Source organism: Bos grunniens, chromosome X (assembly GCF_055505025.1).
Source record: "Bos grunniens cultivar Pamir isolate PY7600 chromosome X, Bosgru_T2T1.0, whole genome shotgun sequence".
In the NCBI taxonomy this organism is placed as follows: domain Eukaryota; kingdom Metazoa; phylum Chordata; class Mammalia; order Artiodactyla; family Bovidae; genus Bos; species Bos grunniens.
The window spans coordinates 50,484,791-50,495,439 of NC_141194.1; the positions used below are offsets into that span (position 1 = coordinate 50,484,791).

The window sequence follows — 10,649 nt, forward strand, 5'->3', positions numbered from 1 at the left end:
CGATTGAGATCACAAAGGCTTTACTCATATTTGACCTATATCTATCGGGAAACTATTCATATTATAACCCTTTCTGTGATTTTCTGTCCCTATTTAGTCCTTCATTAGTTAAAAGTACTACATAAACATCTATTATGGTACCAAATGTCTATGTAAATAAACTATTCTGCTGCTTTCATTTCTCCTCTCTAAACACCTTCCAATTGACTAACCTCAGTAGATTCTGGCATTTATTTCTTCCAGAGATTCTCTCTAAGATAAACTCAAAAGTATGAAGAGTTTACATCCATAGAATTCCTCAGAGAATCAAGTAAAACCTTTTCTTCTCTGAAAAACATCACATGAGCCCACAAAAATTTGCTTAAAGAGAATATACCCCTAACATATCACACTCTCAATCAACTAATAAAAACATTTACTAAAAGTTCTCAAAGTAGGGGGTTAAAGATGAGAGATTTGGCAGCAAATGATAGTAGAACAATTGATTATATATAAGAAAAAAAAATGAAATTGGAGCCTTAAAATATACCATCTACAAAATGCAACTTCAGACTTATGAGTTACTTACAAATAAAGGCAAAACTTTGAGAAAGAAAAAAAGAACAGCCCCTGACATTCAGAAGCTACCCCAGCACTCACTGCTAGGCCACTTGATTCTCCTATTTAGATATAAACACAGAATACCAACCTCAGACAAATTTACTCTAAGATCATAACAAATTGAGACAAAGCATGGTCACTTCATAATTTTGTCTAAACACTGCCACTTGGTCTTCCCAGGAGGCACTAGTAGTAAAGAAGTCCCCTGCCAATGCGGGAGACATGAGTCTAGAGTTCGTTCCCTGGGTTGGGAAGATTCCTTGGAGGAGGGCATGGCAACCCACTCCAGTATTCTTGTCTGGAGAATCCTATGACAGAAGAGCCTGGCGGGCTACAGTCCATAGGGTTGCAAAGAGTCAGACGCAACTGAAGCGACTTAGCATGCATGCATGCATGCATGCAAGCACTGCCACTTCAGTTCAGTTCAGTTCAGTCACTCAGTCGTGTCTGACTCTAAGACCCCATGAATTGCAGCACACCAGGCCTCCCTGTCCATCACCAACTCCCGGAGTCCACCCAAACTCATGTCCATCGAGTCGGTGATGCCACCCAGCCATCTCATCCTCTGTCGTCCCCTTCTCCTCCTGCCCCCAATCCCTCCCAGCATCAGAGTCTTTTCCAATGAGTCAACTCTTCGCATGAGGTGGCCAAAGTACTGGAGTTTCAGCTTTAGCATCAGTCCTTCCAATGAACACTCAGGACTGATCTCCTTTAGGATGGACTGGCTGGACCTCCTTGCAGTCCAAAGGACTCTCAAGAGTCTTCTCCAACACCACAGTTCAAAAGCATCAATTCTTCGGCGCTCAGCTTTCTTCACAGTCCAACTCTCACATCCATACATGACCACAGGAAAAACCATAGCCTTGACTAGATGAACCTTTGTTGGCAAAGTAATGTCTCTGCTTTTCAATATGCTATCTAGGTTGGTCATAACTTTCCTTCCAAGAAGTAAGCGTCTTTTAATTTCATGGCTGCAATCACCATCTGCCCGATTTTGGAGCCCCCCAAAAATAAAATCTGCCATTGTTTCCATTGTTTCCCCATCTATTTCCAATAAAGTGATGGGACCGGATGCCATGATCTTAGTTTTCTGAATGTTGAGCTTTAAGTCAACTTTTTCACTCTCCTCTTTCACCTTCATCAAGAGGCTTTTTAGTTCCTCTTCACTTTCTGCCATAAGGGTGGTGTCATCTGCATATCTGAGGTTATTGATACATTTCTCCTGGCAATCTTGATTCCAGCTTGTGCTTCTTCCAGCCCAGTGTTTCTCATGATGTACTCTGCGTAGAAGTTGAATAAGCAGGGTGACAATATACAGCCTTGACGTACTCCTTTTCCTATTTGGAACCAGTCTGTTGTTCCATGTCCAGTTCTAACTGTTGCTCCCTAACCTGCATATAGGTTTCTCAAGAGGTAGGTCAGGTGGTCTGATATTCCCATCTCTTTCAGAATTTTCCACAGTTTATTGTGATCCACACAGTGAAAGGCTTTGGCATAGTCAATAAAGCAGAAATAGATGTTTTTCTGGAACTCTCTTCCTTTTTCAATGATCCAGCGGATGTTGGCAATTTGATCTCTGGTTCCTCTTACAAAGTACCAAACACTCCCCTCTTTGCCAAAATGAGTGACTTCTACTTCTTTATCAATTATAGCTTTAGCTATATGCTATTCTCTCCTCCCAATAGATAAAATTTATTGACATACCCAATTACAAAATCATCCCCTCTTCCTGATGGCATGAAAACTAGACCAAACTCCCACTTTCTGAGACCCTCCTGCAAAACACTCACCCAAAGTTCAACTTCAATAAAAGGGTTTTTTCCTATAAAATCTTACTGAGACACCCCTTAATTCCTCATGGCACTCATTTATAGTCCTGAATAGGTATCTGAGATCGCCTAGGGGCTCACAGGTGTATTGAGTGTCATCTTCTGTTTTCTTCTGTAGCTTGACTCATGTCCTGGTATCTTGACTGCTGTGGGAGTAGAAAGTATTACAGGGTAGGGGTCCTTCCATGTGGGATGGAGTTGAGCCTTTGGGGACCCATCTTTCCAGACTTTAATTAGGACTTGAGTCCCTGGAGCATATAGTGGTGACTCCTTACAATCTTTTGGGTCCTTGTTCATTCCCCACAAGCATATATCCTGTTGGAATTGCCCAATGGCCATGGTATAAGACTGGAGGGTCTGAATCTCTGGATCTAGGAAGAGGTCATTGACATAAACAAAAGGTCTCCCATATAAAATCTCATAAGGACTAAGACCAACCTGTTCCTTAGGGGCAATACAGGTGCTGAGGAGAGCTAATGGTAAAGCCTCCTTCCATCCCAGGGAGGTCTCCTGGGTTATATTTTTTATTGCTGATTTTAAGAATTGGTTGGCTCTTTCTACTTTTCCTGAAGACTGAGGTCTCCAGGCACAAGGGAGATAATAAGTAATTCCCAATGCTTTAGAGACCCCTTGGGTGACCTTAGAAGTAAATGATGTCCCATTGTCACTTTGTAATGACCTGGGCAGACCAAATCCTGATTAAAGCATCTGCCTGCAATGCAGGAGACATGGGTTCGATCTCTGGGTTGGGAAGATCCCCTGGAGAAGGAAATGGAAACCGACTCCAGTATTCTTGCCTGGAGAATCACATGGAGGTAGGAGCCTGGTAGGCTACAGTCCATGGGGTCGCAAAGAGTCAGACACGACTGAGCAACTTCACTTCAGCCTTCTCAGTCAGGGTAGGAAAGCCTTCAATCCATCCTGTGAATGTATCTATCAAGACTAATAGGTATTTATACCTTTCCTCTCTTGGGTAGGTCCCATGTTATTGGATGGGCTGGGCCAGCTAAGGTCTTTGAGCTCCTTGGGGGTTGTTTAATTGGCAAGTGGGATAAGAGGAGACCACTTGCCTTATAGTTGTTTGGAGGCCTGTTCCTCTGAAGGACCTTCCTAGTAATCTTTGGAGGGCCTTCTCCCCTAAATGAGTGGTGGCATAAACGGAGTTAACCAACTTCTATTGGAGGTTCCCAGGCAGAAAAAGGAGTTCCTCCTTTTGGAACCACCCAATATGATCTTGAAAGTCCTCACTCTTAGCTTTAAGAGTCTCACCTTCAGTATATGAAGGAGTTTCTAGCAAATTAGTCTGTGGAACTAGGATGGCAACCCCTATTAAGTCATTGTTCTGTAATGCTGCTCTCTTAGCTGCCTGATCAGCTGCTTGGTTCCCTTGGTGCCACTTCTGTGCTCCCTTTTTGGTGTCCTTTACAGTGGGAGACTGAAAACTCAGTGGGCAGATGGACTGCCTCCAAAAGTCTAATAATTTGATCACCACATTTGATTGGGGACCCTCGGGTGGTCAAGTGGCCCCTTTCTTTCCAAATAGCAGCATGTGCATGTAACACCAGAAAGTCATACTTGGAGTCAGTGTAAATGGCTATTCTTTTTCCTTTACCCAGTTCTAAAGCTCGAGTCAGGGCTATGAACTCAGCTAATTGGGCTGAAGTACCTGGTGGAAGAGGCTTAGCCTCTATGATCTCAAAATTGGAGACTACTGCCTATCCAGCTCTTCTTTTTCCATCTAAGACAAAGCTGCTTCCATCAGTGTACCAGATTTCCTCAGGATTGGTCAGAAGATCTTCCGACAATCCCTCTCGGGGTTTTGTCCAGTGGTCCAAGGTTTCTAGACAAGAGTGAAAGGGGAGAGAGCCCTCAGGGGTAGGCAGGAGGGTGGCTGGGTTAAGAACCTCACAAGGGGATATAGTGAGGCCTGGATTTTCCATCAGCATTACTTGATATCTGAGGATTCTTTAATTAGACATCCTTAAATGGCCTCTCCCATTTAGGAGTTGTTTTACTTGGTGGCTGGTAAAAATAGTTAGTTTGTCCCCAAAGGAGAGTTTTAAAGCATCTTCTATCATGATTGCAATAGCTGCAAGATTTTGAAGGCAGGAGGGCCAGGCTTGGGCGGTTGGATTGAGCCTCTTGGATAAGTAAGCTACAGGCTGGGGCTCAGATCGCAACCTTTGAGTTAACATTCCCAAGGCTATTCCTTCTCTTTCATGAACATAAAGTTGGAATGCTTTTTCTGGGTCTGGCAACCTCAAGGCAGGTGCCTGAGTTAAGGCCTGTTGTAATGTAGCCTCTGCCTTCTTTTGAGGAGTTCCCCATATCGGTGGGATTGAATCATCCCGTCCCTTTAAGCTTTCATATAAGGGCTGGGTGAAATAGACCACAGTTGGGTATCCAGATTCTACAATACCCAGTTAACCCCAGGAAAGCTTGCAATTGTTTTTGAGTCATGGGGGAGGGCAACTGGAGGATTTCTTGTACCTGATTAGAGGACAGCCTCCTAGGCCCGTGTGTAATCTGAACTCCCAGGTAAAGGTAAGTGACCTTTGATCTTTGTCTCGACCATCTGTGCCTTAGCACGGGAGACTTTATATCCCCTTTCTGCCAAAAAGTTTAGAACCTGAATTGCATATTTTTGGGCATTTTTTTCATCTGGAGAGCAGATTAGTAGGTCATCTACGTATTGTAATATTTTCCCATTAGGTCCCAGGTCGAGATCTAGGAGATCCCGACCAAGAGCCTGTCCAAACAAGTGAGGGCTATCTCTGAACCCCTGAGGTAATACTGTCCAAGTCATCTGTTGGCGTTTTTTTTTTCCTGGGACCTCCCACTCAAAGGCAAAAAGATATTGGGATCCTCTTAGCCAGTGGTATGCAAAAAAAAAAGAGCATCTTTGAGATCCAAGACTGTAAACCACTTGGCACTGGGTGGCATTTGTCCCAAGATTACATAGGGATTGGGTACTGTGGGATGGAGGGGAACTACAGCTTCATTTATAATCCGGAGATCTTGAACCATTCTCCAGGTTCCATCCTTTTTCTTTACTGAGAGGATTGGGGTGTTACATGGAGAATTGGTGGGGACCAATAGCCCACAAACAAGGAATTTATTTATTAAAGGCTGTAGTCCCTCCTGAGCCTCTCTTTTGAGGGGATATTGTTTCTGGTTAGGAAACCAAGTGGGATCTTGGAGGACAATGATGACCAGTTCAGCTTGGTGGGCTCGTCCAGGAATTCTTTGGTCCCACACCTAGGGGTTAATTTTGTCCTCCCATAGTTTTTGGTCCCTGTCTATTGGAGAAGGTGTAATGGGTTCTTCAGTAGTAACCAGAAGTTGTAGCGCCCTAGGGGCTGAAAAGCTTCCCATCATAAGGGTGGTCCCCAGTTTAGTGAGTATATCTCTTCCCAATAAGGGAGTAGGACACTCAGGGACCACCAGAAACTGGTCGGAAAATATTTGTCCATCCCAGCAACAAAGAAGTGCTTGGGTGAATCTTTTAGTAGTTGCTTTTCCTGTAGCACCCAAAATGGTACAGGTTTGGGAGGAGAAGACTCTGGAGTAGGAGATCAAGACAGAGTAGGTAGCCCCTGTGTCAACCAAGAAATTCTCAGACCTACCTGCCACATCCAGTTGCACACTTGGCTCCAGCCCCATGATGGTTATCCATGACAGGTGGGCTGGCTGGAGTGGGCCGCTTCAATCCTCTTGAACCATAGTGAGGGAAGGCTTGGCACTTGACCTTGAGGCTTTTGGGTCCCCAGGGCAGAGTGCCGCTCAATGTCCCAGTTGATGGCATTTGTAGCAAACCGTTTTAGGAGACTTGTCATGGTTTGGACACTCTTTGGCCCAATGCCCCACCTGTCTACAGATTAGGCATTTGCCTCGTGCCTTGTCCTTCAAGGACTCGGGGTTTGCCACAGGGCTTTCCTGGAGGGCAGCCAGCATCTGGGCATGCCTTGTCTCTTTCCTTTTCTCCCTCTCCTGGGCCTTGGCCTTCTTCTCCTGTTCTCTGTTATAAAAGATATTGGTGGCTGTCTGGACCATCTCATCTAAAAAGGAAGCAGGGTCCTGCTGCTGTAGCTGTTGTAACTTAATTCTGATATCTGATGCACACTGGGACAGGAATTTGTCCTTTAAAATCACCTGCCCCTCGTAAGAGTCTAAGTCCAGATTGGTAAACTTTTGGAGGGCCTCTTTTAGCCTTTCCAGAAAAGCAATTGGGTTCTCATTGGGCTCCTGAGTTATTGCTGAGACCCAGGCATAGCTAATTACTTTTTGTTGGGCTGCTTTCATTCCTGTCTTCACACAGATTAGAAAATGATCCCTTTCCCTGATGTGCTCAGGGTCATTATAATTTCAATTAGGATCGGAGGAAGGGACTGCAGTTTCCCCTACTGGGTATCTATCACTTGACATGTGAAGCCCAGTTGCATACCTTCAGGCTTCCTTTAAGACCCTAGTATGTTCAGGATCAGATAAAGTTTGACTAAATATGACCATGATGTCCTTCCACGTGAAGTCAAAGGCCAAGGCAATATGTTGGAATGTATCTATATATTTGCCTGGGTCATCTGTATAGCTTCCCAGGTCTTGTTTGATCTGTCTTAGTTCTAAAAGGGAGAAGGGCTTATGGACCCCGGTTGGTCCAAATTCTCCTCCAGTTTCAACTAAGGGACATACTCGAGCTGGCTTTTGTGGAGGGGGTGCTCCTGGATATGGGGGCACGTTTGGATACAAGGAAGGAGCACCAGGCAACTCAGGAGCCGTGGAAGGCTCCAGTCTCTTTGGGGGAATGAGAGGTGAGCCTTTACAGGGGGGTTACTTCTCTTGGTTGCCTGTGCCTAACACCATTTGCCTAGTAGGCTCACTTTTAGGGTGTACAACAATCCCATACTTAAAACAGAGTTCCTTCATATCTCTTAGTCAGAAGAAAATTTGGACATAGGGGATCTCTGTTCATTTCCCTTGTCTTTTGCAGAATAATTCTAGTTGCCGGATGGTACTGTAATTTAAACTCCCATCCTCAGGCCAGTGTTCCTCGTCCCCCAGTGGATACTGCGGCCACGCAGTGGCACAAAAGAATTTTAAGCGACTTCTTAGAGTTAGAGGATCAAACAGGTTCCAGTTATCAAGGATGCATCTCAAGGGCATCTGTCAGGAAGTGGATTGGTTATTTCCCATCTGAAAGACAGTCATGACAGGGAGGAAAAGAAAAAGAAAAAAAAAAAAAAAAAAACTAATAGGCCTTCAATTTCCATGGGTGGACTTCCTTAAGGGTGAGTCTTTTTGAAGCTTATCCTACCCAGTACTGTTGCAACCTGAGAGCCAGGCATCCCCGGGTCAGGGTACAGATTCCCAGGCAGGCTGAGGTGTGACAGCCTCCTAGAGATTGAATGCCTGGGCAGGTCGAGGAGTGACGGCCTCCTGGGACTCCTGGACTGGCGGATCCCGAGCAGGTTGAAGCATGATAATCTTTCGAGGACCAGATTCCTAGGCAGGTCAAGGCAGGTTGACCTCCTGGGACCCCCGGACTGGAGTTGGGCATCCCCAAGGTCTCCAGCGTGACCAGTGCTGGGTAGGATTAAGGGGTTGTAATCTTAACTCATTGCTGGTTTGTCCACCATGGATGGGAATAGATATCATGATGTAAAGCAATCCAAGCCTGTGCCCTGAGACTGGGAAACAGTGTAACAGTCGTAAGACTTATCTTCTTACTGCTCTAAGGGATTGTAAGTCACTGATTTCTTTCCCTAGTTCTCCATAAGAGCAGGTTAGGGTATCTCCAATGGTAAACATTTCATTGTCATAGACCCACTTTAGGTAATAACAAAAGTAGTGACAAAGGAATGAGTTATCTGGCCCTGTTAGGGACATTAAGATATTTTAATAGGCTGGGTGGAGCAATGTTGCCTACAAGGGGTCAGGGTCCTGATTGTAGTAGTTAGTAATTGGCTTAAGAGCAAATTTGTTAAGAGGCAACAGACCAGATGTTCCATAAAAGTGGAGTGGAGATTTGATCCAGGGGTATGTTTGTAACTTTAGGAGAAGGGTGGTAAGGGTTTGGGCACAAATGGCCTGCAGGGCTAACTCCCAAAGTGGCAAACATTATCCCTGGAAGCCCAATTGCCTTTGAAGGGATGTCAACCGATGGACTTCCAGTAGGCATTTTGTGACTGTTGCCCACCCTAGTGGGTTCACTGAGAGATGTTGATGTTGTACATGTTGTAGGAAACATGGAAGATGAAGGCCTGAATATCTAGAGGGATTGGTTATTATACAGTATTTCCCTCCCAAGGGCTAGCTATTTTCTGGTTGTCCCTCCAGATTGTAGAGGCAACATTGTGGGCCTGGATGGGGCTGAGGAAAGGAGCATGAAACAGGAGGGAAGGGGGCAGGGCACAACCTTTGAAAGAACGACATAGCACAAGGGCATAACGTAAACCTATTAAAATCACTTGGGTCCAAGATGACAAATTAAATTCAAGTAAACCTTAATCCCCAATCTGTAAGCCAAAAGACACACCCAGAGGTGGCAGGACAGATCTAAGTCACTGTCAAAAGATGGAGGAGTGGGTGGTTCCCCAATGGTTGGGATGACCCTCCCACTCATCAGCATATGAATTCACCCCTAGTAAAACCTGCTGCTGCTCCTACTGCTGTTAAGTCGCTTCAGTCTTGTCCAACTCTGTGTGACCACAGAGACAGCAGCCCACCAGGCTCTGCCATCCCTATGATTCTCCAGGCAAGAATACTGGAGTGGGTTCCCATTTCCTTCTCCAATGCCTGAAAGTGAAAAGTGAAAGTGAAGTCGCTCAGTCGTGTCCGACTCTTTGCCACCCCATGGACTGCAGCCCACCCGGCTCCTCCATCCGTGGGATTTTTCCAGGCAAGAGTACTGGAGTGGGGTGCCATTGCCTTCTCTGCTAGCAAAACCTAGCCAGGCCGAATTCCATGGCCCCAGCCCTTGCCCTTGGCAATGGCCCACACCCTGAAGAGTGTGCTTCTTTCTGAATCCTAACAAATCCACCTCTTGTTGCTTTGTCTCTCACTGAATTTTTGCAATGAGACATCAGAGCCTGAGCTTCATTAGGTCCTGAAGCCAGGCATCCTGGGTTTTGGCCGGCTCGAGTCCCAGGAGAGAGCTGAAGGACAGGAGGAAAAAGCAGTGGGAAAAACGTGCCAAGGGATCCCCTTCATACCTGACCTGTGCTCACAGTTTTCATTGGCCTGATCCTTGGCACAAAGAAGAGTAAGGACAGAAGAACCCCCACCAGCTTGGGTAACAGCTACTGGGGCTCAGCAGAGAGTGCTTTTGGGACATACCAAAGAGTAGCCTCTCCAGAGTCCCTCAGTTCACCCACTGCCGCTCAACTGTGTCACGGGGGGTTGAGGAGACAAGAAACGAGCGATTGTAAAGGAATTAAGATTTCGTTAGGCATATGTCCCTCCAGCCATAGGAGCGAGGACCTCCTACCTTAATCATTCTGCTGAGTTCGTTTTTCGCTGACCGGGTTTCCAGCATGATAGGCCTCTTGTCACTTCCCTTGCGCTGCGTTTTCTTCGCGTTCTGCTTCTACCGCGGGAGCTTCGCTGAGCTGGGCTCCTGCTACGCTTGGCCTCCTCCTTGCCGGGGCCACGACGAGGTTGTTTCAGCCAGGTTAAACCTGAATCACAGCACCATAGATGTCAAGCGAGTGTATGCTCCTCTGTTCTGTTTCGTCTCAACAAAGATTTGGGGTGACGTACATTAAAGCCCTTGGCACATCACAGCTCTCAGGTCTTGGACAGACCATGTTATAGCTTTTAGACAAATCAGTATTACAGCTCTATTTTATTTAGAAAATAGCAAGAGAATCCATCCTCGAGGCGTGAAGGCATGCCAACCCAAAGATGCGAAGAGAAGAGAGTGGGGGAGTGCGCCAGCACGCGGGGGGAGGGGGAGAGACGACGGGGTGGGGGGGGGGAGAGAGGGGGAGAGAGAGAGGGAGAGGGAGGGAAGGAGGGAGAGGGAGGGAGGGAGGGAGGGGGATGGAGGTGGGGACAGGGAGAGAGAGAGAGAGAGAGCGCGCGAGAGAGAGCGAGAGCACGCTTTGGCTCCTCTTTTTATATGTTTTTTTCCTCCCCCTGGGCCTGCCCTATGTAAATTGGGCTAGCCAGGAGTGCTGTTTGTTCTACCTGAGGTCCTCACTCAGGTCCTTGGACCTTCCTGTG

At 46.3% G+C, this 10,649-nt stretch overlaps 1 long non-coding RNA gene across 1 annotated transcript; it reads right to left on the bottom strand.

The window, feature by feature from the left end:
• Positions 1–398: 398 nt before the first annotated feature.
• Positions 399–10,350, bottom strand: LOC147340312 (uncharacterized). The gene is made up of 5 exons (XR_015159297.1): positions 10,185–10,350; positions 9,913–10,102; positions 6,056–9,221; positions 4,096–4,269; positions 399–2,575 (listed from the first exon to the last, which is right to left on the bottom strand). It is a non-coding gene; the product is annotated as an uncharacterized LOC147340312 (long non-coding RNA).
• Between the last annotated feature and the right edge of the window lie 299 nt (positions 10,351–10,649).